Below are 9,259 nucleotides of genomic sequence, written 5' to 3' on the forward strand. Positions count from 1 at the left end.
ACACGTAGGAAATGCAATAAGTGTCTCTGTCTATGCAGGTACTTATATGGCCTTCATTACTGTAGTATATGCGTACTCCCCTCCCGCACCCACACACATACAAGAGTGCCCAAGACCGGTAGGATTTCCTTAGCAAATATTACCAGGATAACACAAAATCACTTTTGAAGATTTCAGTTTATTAGAGGAACCTGTAGTGTCTCTCATGGTAGAGATGAGACGAGACTCATTTGTCCCATAATTAATATAGAGGGTCTTGTTTACTCAGAGTATGGCCAGACCCATAGTTCTTTCTGGCTCTTACTAGCTTCCTGACTAATAAAACACAACCTATGCTGCGTAGTGTTGCACCGCAAATCCTTCAGCAGAAGTCCTGGCCTGGACTCTGCAGTTATGGAAGGGAGAGTTGACTACACGGCAGAACCACAGCCATAAATTTACTGTAGTGTCCCTTTTTTGAAAATTTTACAGAAAGAGCTCTGAATTATTTACTATATGTCATAAATGTGATTAAGAATTCCCCTAGCAGGCGGTCACATAACTTTTACTGAGCCTACAGAAACAGGACTTATTGGGAATCAGCTTTTGCTGAACACTGACTTTGTGAGAAATATGTATTGAATCTTTTCTATAATTAAGTGTCCTCTACATATTACTTTTAAAGAAACACCTAATGAGGCATTGAATATCTTCAGGATTTCATTTCCTTCCATGACTGCTGTAATATGAGCTTTTTTATTTTCATTACTGGATTCACTCTGTATCATAAACCTCAAAAGCCTGAGAAAAAGCTTGTTAGCAAATGCTTTATGGCAGCCCTACTGTATTTTGTGGTTTTGCTAGGTATAGGGGGCACTGGCCACTGTGTTAATGCTTCCCCATAGCTGTGTGACAGCCGAATAGATGACATGACATTTTTTTTTATTATGACACTTGTAATATAATAGCTAAAAAGCCAAATATCATCTCTGGATAGTGAAAAAAATAAGCTGCTGCATCAACTGGTCTTATTTCAAAATCAGGCTGAACATGAATGATCCTAAGAAAACATCCTTTTCATACTAAGTCAGGGTTTTATGATGCTAATACATGAGGAAGAGCAAGCAAGCTGAAAAATCTGCAACATTATATGTGAAGAAACCAGCAGCAGGATAACAAACTTTGCCCACAGAAGTGTACAAACACTATCTCGTCATAATCACCAGAAGCTACATTGTACAAAGACATATACGAGCCTATGACTGACAGCAGAGTTGTAGCAAATGGTGTGTACATAGGTATACGGTTCTGCGCCCAATGCATCTGCCAAAGAACATTGCAAAAGTCGATATGCAACCATGCTGTATTCTAGAATGTGTCCATCATCATTAGACTGAAAGGGTGAAATTCACCCCATATAGAGAGATAGAAGGAGGCTTATGAGACAATTAAAATCCCACTTAATAGGCTTTGTTTTGGCTTTCCACACAGGAGTAAATTTCAGACAGTGTATGTCAACCAAGTTTGTCACAACCAAATCAGCTATTTGTATCTATGGGAGTGTTCAGCACATAGACATGGTTGAACATTTTTATGTAGTCCTTTTCTCTGTGTTTCAAGCAATGTGTGTTTCTGCCCACTTACCAGCTACTAGGATCAACCTATATTTGTAAGACTGTTTTGTAACTTCTTGCACTATTCCCCAATGGTGAGATATCCAGGCTGAAATTATGGCACCATTGAAATCAATGATAAAACTCCCACTGATTTCATTGGAGCCAGAATTTCACCTCAAGGGGTTGCCCTCCATTTCATTTAATGATTCTCATTGTACCATGGTTTTCCGCTCTTGGGAGTCTATGTCATTCAATACTTAGCTTAAAAAAAGATCTTGCTTGTGCCTTCTTTTGTTGAGTGAGAGGAAATGGGATACTTGAACTACTGAATAAAATTGAATTTGGATTTCAGATTATAGTGTTGCCCTGGGCTTAATCGGGGCAGGAGTAATGTGACATGTTAGCACTGGAACAATTTTAGTGTGTGTCAAGTTGGAGGCTGTTAAAACTAAGTACACCACACCTCTTCAATACCTCCTATATATCCTTCCTCTGCTGCAAGAGCTAAGCATGACTCCTGTCCATCATCTTCAGTTTTATGAGTGGAAAGTGTACTTTCTGCTATCTGTGGTGTCCCATTTGTTTTCTCTTGTTATAGGATGTCTTGGGGCTATGTCTCTTTATAGTCTCAGGAATGACAGTCGTCAGCAGCCACCATGAGCTAGTAGAGTTAAGTGCAGTAAAGTAAAAGGTTTAATTCCCTGAAAGAAGCGTAAGCATGCAATTGGAGAGAATAGGGTGCTTAGGGGGAAAAAACACGTTTGACACTCTGAGTGACAGAGAAGAGAAATTACAATACACAAGAGGGTTTTTTTTTTTAGCAAAGCAACATTTTAAAATTAAACCAGTTAATGAGAATGTCAAAGTAATTGTTCTGTATGTACGAGTATCCAAACACCAATTCATGTGCAAAAGTCATAGCTGTCAATCAGTGTGACTAAAACACTAACAAATATCATGTCTAATCTTTATGCACTACAGCTAGGTCAAGAGCTTGGGCACAAATTGATGGTTTGGCAAGTGCTGGATTTCCAGCCCACAACTGATGTCTTAATTCCTCATGCAGACTATGTCTGAAAGATAATTAATTTTCAGTGTGTCAGCTCTTACCAGGGATTCTGGGAATGGAGGAAGAACACAGAGAGGAAAGAGGGGAGGAAAATTCATGACTCTTCTAAATATGCAAAAGGTGCTGATTTTAAACTGGACATCCACAGAGGAAAAAGTTTAAATCGAGAATAATTAAAGATGGCATTTTGGGATTATATCTGTGGGGTGTTTGTTCTAACCAAAATTAAATTAAATTAAAGCTGAAAGAAGCAGCTGCACATGAAGCCCGAAGTGCAGTATGGATTTGAGTGTGCTACAAGGTTTCTGCCTTGTATTACTGCCTCAGAGTAAAATAAATATGGTTTCAGCTCAGAACAGGAAAGCAATCTTTCTTGTTGTGTAGTCTTTCACTATATTTTAAGAAAAGATATTCATGTTTCCTCTTGAGAAACCCCTAGAATTATAGCAAAAAATTCGTAAGTACTTGGTAAAAATGGAAGGATACTAGAAAAAATATATAAAATGTTTAATTGGGGAGAATGAATATTTCCCCTCCACACTAAAACAGCCTTCTGATCAAAGTTGCTTCTTTTGACTCATAGACCAGTTTATTCAAAATATTTACATTAGCTAATCCACTAAACTGGTTTACTTTTAAACAGCATCCTAGTTCAAACTGTCACTAAGTTTGCACAGCAAACTAGGTACAGAGGGATGCTGGCCTGACCTTCACTTATTGGAAATCTGATAGCCAGTTTGTTCACAATCATTATCTTCTTCAGCTAGTCACTCTGAAATGAGTGACACATCTTTAAACCAGGCATTATCACTTATCAGATATCTTCACTTCTTGCCAGGCAGAGGGAAGAAGTGGGGAGAGTGTTGAAACTAATCTGGAACTGAAAGCAAATGAGAAATCTTGCTGCAGAAATAATGGCAGAAGAAGCACCGTTGCTTCTGTGGTTATGTTTAGGTGCTCCAATACCTGAAATGTCACGTTCCTTTATGCTGCCATTTGATTCTTTTTTAAAAGGTAAAATGAAAACCATGTTTCTGTGATGTTTCAAAATTGATTGCTGGAAGATCATCCTTTTTGAACAGCAATGTATAAATCTAACCATACATGATATTCCTCTTTGGCCTTTATTTATGTAATTTATTTCACCAGGAAAATTCTAATGGCAGCCTGAATCCAAAAAAGGTAATAATTTAGGATTATAAAGCCAAATTATGAAGTTTTTATCAGTTTTCACTGAGACCCTTTCAGGAAAAGCTCTCTCTGATACTTTTGTCAAAGTAGGAATTTAAAGATTTGTCCATCATGCTTTCATATGAGGATCTGAGTGCTTTACAAATAACCTAATAATATATGACAGGTGGGTCAGCTGAGATACGCAGAGGTTATATGACTTGTCCAAGGTTATTCAGCTGCTTGGCGGAAGATCCAGGAACAGAAAGCAGGAGTAATGACTGGTCATCTAGTCCAACCCCCTGCTCAAAGCAAGACCAATTCCCAACTAAATCATACCAGCCAGGGCTTTGTCAAGCCTGACCTTAAAAACTTCTAAGGAAGGAGATTCCACCACCACCCTAGGTAACCCATTCCAATGCTTCACCACCCTCCTAGTGAAAAAGTTTTTCCTAATATCCAACCTAAACCTCCCCCACTGCAACTTGAGACCATTACTCCCTTTTCTATCATCTGGTACCACTGAGAACAGTCTAGATCCATCCTCTTTGGAGCCCCCTTTCAGGTAGTTGAAAGCAGCTATCAAATCCCCCCTCATTCTTCTCTTCTGCAGACTAAACAATCCCAGTTCCCTCAGCCTCTCCTCATAAGTCATATGCTCCAGCCCCCTAATCATTTTTGTTGCCCTCCGCTGAACTCTTTCCAATTTTTCCACATCTTTCTTGTAGTGTGGGGCCCAAAACTGGACAGTACTCCAGATGAGGCTTCACCAATGCAGAATAGAGGGGAATGATCACGTCCCTCGATCTGCTGGCAATGCCCCTACTTATACAGCCCAAAATGTCGTTAGCCTTCTTGGCAACAAGGGCACACTGTCGACTCATATCCAGCTTCTTTGTCCACTGTAACCCCTAGGTCCTTTTCTGCAGAATTGCTTCCTAGCAATTTGGTCCCTAGTCTGTAACAGTGAATGGGATTCTTCCGTCCTAAGTGCAGGACTCTGCACTTGTCCTTGTTGAACCTCATCAGGTTTCTTTTGGCCCAATCCTCTAATTTGTCTAGGTCCTCTGTATCCTATCCCTACCCTCCAGTTTAGTGTCATCTGCAAACTTGCTGAGAGTGCAGTCCACGCCATCCTCCAGATCATTAATGAAGATATTGAACAAAACTGGCCCCAGGACCAACCCTTGGGGCACTCCGCTTGAAACCGGCTGCCAACTAGACATGGAGCCATTGATCACTACCCATTGAGCCCAATGATCTAGCCAGCTTTCTATCCACCTTATAGTCCATTCATCCAGCCCATACTTCTTTAACTTGCCGGCAAGAATACTGTGGGAGACTGTATCAAAAGCTTTGCTAAAGTCAAGAAATAACACATCCACTGCTTTCTCCTCATCCACAGAGCCAGTTATCTCCTCATAGAAGGCAATTAGGTTAATCAGGCATGACTCAGTCTCCTGCTCTGTCCATTGGACAACATTTCTTCTGGTCAGCTTTTTATCTTACATAGGATTGGTCAAAAATGTAATGTCAAAACTGATTTTTGTTTTTGTTTTGGCCAAACAAAATTTTTGGCTGGATGGTCTGCCTTATGTAGAAAATTATGACTTTATATTGAACAAAGAAAACCCCCAAAATTTCAGTTTTGGGGCTTAATAACAAGAAGTTGGAATTCTGCTGAAAATGAATTATTTTGTTTAGTTTTTGTTAAACTGTCTCCATTTTCCAACCAGATCTAATCTTACCTTTTTCAGCACAACAGGCATACACTGTGCACTTTGTTAATTGCCTAATCACATGACAACAAAACTATAGTATGTGTGCTTCCTTCTTCTCTCTCCTCAGGCTGTCAGTCTCCCTTCTCTCTCCTCGGGCTGTCAGTCTCTCCTTTACACTTTTTCTATATGTGGCTTCTACTGCTCACAAAGATTCAACTATCATCTCTGTGCTGTGCTGATGTCTCACAAATCTGCTTCTGCACATCTAACCTGCCCTCCTACTAGTCTTGCATATATCACTGCTCCATCCTCAAAGGCCCATCATTCACTAAAGCCTAACATGACAAAAACTGACCTCATCATTTTCTCTCCTAAGCTCTCTTCTCTTTCTCCTGTTAGTGATGACAGAACTACCCTTCTCCATTATTAGGATGTCACCAAATCCTGCGGATTCTTTCTCCACAAAACATTGAAAATCCGAGTCTCCTTTAATGTTCTAATAACTACAACTGTTGTTTAGGGCCTGGTTATCTCCAGCATGGATGGATAAAGTTTACGCCAAATAGTCTTTCCCATACGCTGATTGGTGGTTTGTTTCAAACATCTACCCTTCGTACTCTCTTCAGCTCAACCTAACTTCTAATGCCCTCCGTCCTCTGCTTTTCCCTTCTTTCTCTCTTTTCCCCTCACTATCCCTCTTATGTCCATCCCTTCATTGTCCCCCTCCCTTTCTTTTATCTTTCCATTCAGCTGATTCCCCCCCCCCGCCCCCGGCCCGACAAAACCCCGTCAATAATAGAAATGAATAAAACTTCCCCCACCAGAAAAAATCATAGAACTAACTAAACATTTGCCAACCATCACAGTCTCTTGTATATTTAAATTAAACTCTTTGAGGCAGAGATGGTTTCTCACTCTGTCTGTACAGTGCCTAGCACAATGGGGCCCATTTAGGACCTTAAGATGATACTTAAAGCAAACAAACAACAATAATAATAATTAATAAATAATAATAAAGCTGGGATTGTTTTTGTAACTTAATGGATGTTGATGTGCCAAGAGAAATATATTTCCATGTGTTTGTTCAAACTAAATATACTCTTTTGGATTTGTCACCAGCCTTTGGTGCTGTTGATCATGCAATGTTGTTGACATATCTGCAGTGCTACCAGGTGTAGATGGAGTCACTACTGAATTGTTCCACTCTTGTCTTTTAGACATGTCCAAGAGGGTGTTTTTAAGCAACTGTTTGCTTCCCCTTCTATTCAATGAGGTTGAAATTACTAAATGGCATCGGGTGAGTTTGGCAAATGAATGATCAAGTGTCTGAATAAGGCTGGAACTTGGATGAGATTTAATTGCTTGAGATGTGAATAATGTTGGTGGGTTTGGAGGAACAATCCAAAAAGCTCACAAAGATTATGTTGGTTTACCTGACTGAGAGAGTGCACTCTATTGTAAGAGAGATTCATAGAATAGTGCAACTTTTTTTTCAGATGTAAACCTTGCTGCAGTCATCTCTGCCTTTGTCTCAGTACTAGACTGCTGTAATATACTGCCTGTGGAGCTACAGCTTGAACACTGTATACATTTCTGGGTAGAGTTTTAAGTGAGCCCTATTTTGAAATCATTACCTGACTCTCCCCCTCTCTCCTTCTTTGTGCCTGTGGAACATTGCCATAGTTACACTTTGTGTCCTCAGTTTTGGAATTTGCTACAACCTAGATCTTCCTGGAATACTGCAAATCTTATCTTTTTTCTCAGTCATTTAGGTAGGTTGAGGCCTATTGAGCGGTCAGATGTGATGTTGTTAACATTATTATTATGGTGGGTGTTATTGTGATATTGTATGGGTAGCTTAATATGTACTATCAATTTTGGTTTGGTATTGTATATTTTAGTTATTATAATGTTGCTTAGGAATACATCTAAATAAATATAGAAGATGAGAAATAACAGAGGTTACGCAAAGTCTTATTTCTATTTTCTTCTTTACTCCTCTCTTGTCTTCTTCTTTTCTCTGTATTCTGTAGTAATAAATTTCTCTAGCACTGTTTCTACGCTTTCACCAATCATCACCAATATGAGCTTGATGGGCCCAATAACATTTCCACTGAGGCCTGCAGGAATCTTCCTACTGATTTCAATTTGAGTTGGATAGGGCCCTTAATGACAGAGAGCCATCAAGGTAGCCACAGCAGAATCATGGTAAGTTGGTTAGGACCAGTAAGAATAAGTTGATGTTGGTTATTGGTGATCCAGCTAATCTGTGTATTTAAGATACTATTTTTATAAGAACAGGTGTAAGGATAACTAAGAACAGTTGGCCCACAAAATGGTGTTTGTTGCATAGGGTTTGTCTAAGTGATCATCTGTTTCTTTCATTATTGGTAAAATGATTCATTAATTATCAAACACAAAAATAAATGATGGTTTTATCTGCTCAGACACCAGGAAACCACAGGGTCACAACCCTTTGGGAATCTCAGTCATCTCTGCATTTCTGTCATTATGTATTTAAAAAAAATGTTGGATTTCTTAATGATCTCTGAAGTTTTAAAAGCAAGTCTCAATCCTTCAGAGTTCATGTTTATTCTCTACCAGCTTTTCTCTGTTGTTACAATACAACATTCATTCTCAGAATACATAGAATAAGCATATTGTTTGATTGAATCAGAGTATTTAGGCAAGTATTAGCAATTCAAGCATAACTTTACCATCTGTAACATTCAGGATTCCTGAAAGTTGATGCATGCTATTTCTGCCTCCATTATAATCACCATTTTATAGGCAAATGCATTAGAATGGGGAAGCAAGGTCTAGTGAGCACTAGGAGTCAAGAACTTCTGAGTTGTGCTCCTGGCTCTCCCACTGATTTGCTATGTGGCATTCAACAAGTCACTTAGCCTTGAATTATCCATCCGTAAAATGGAAATAAGAAAACTAACTCATAGAGGTGTTGTGAGATTTAATTAATTGTTTGTGCAGCACTTTCAAAATAAAAAGTGCTCTTATATAACTCTAAGGTCTTGTCTTCATATGGAGTTATTCAGGAACAACTATATACCCCAAAGTGGAGTAAGCTAAACAAGAACAAGTCACTCTCATTCCAGAATAAGAGTGTATCCACATGAAGTTAATCAGGAACAGCTGATCCTAGATAATTCCATGAGTAGACAAGCTAAAAGTTTCTTTAGAATGAATTGTATGCCATCTAGAATTGCACACTATCGCATTTTGGGTGCTTGGATGAAGGGAGTGACCGGAGACTGCTGGATCTGCCCATGCTTTGCCATCATGTCCAGATTATACTATCTCTCCTTCTCCTTTTCTAGGGCTTCTTTGCTTTCAGCTCCATGCCTTGCCAGTGTGCATCTTCCTGTTGCTGCCTTTCTGCTTTCCTCTCCTGGGCTTTCATGTCTACTTTGCCCACTTTTGGTGTTCACTCTCTTTGTCTATCTGTTCTTTCTTCAGCCTGGCCAGGTCTGGCTTTATAGATGCTTCACTAGTCCTCATATTTGTGCTTTACCATTTCTATTTCCTTTACCTGAAATAAGCAAACAAAAAACCAGTTACCCTTCTTTGAAAATTCCCATCCACCACACCTGAGACTCACTTAAAACTGTTGCCCCAGTATTTAAAGGGTAAATCTCATTTAAAACTGTGTATAAATCCTGCTGATTATGCCACAATGACATTTCAGG

This window comes from Chrysemys picta, chromosome 5, assembly GCF_011386835.1.
Source record: "Chrysemys picta bellii isolate R12L10 chromosome 5, ASM1138683v2, whole genome shotgun sequence".
Classification (NCBI taxonomy): Eukaryota; Metazoa; Chordata; order Testudines; family Emydidae; genus Chrysemys; species Chrysemys picta.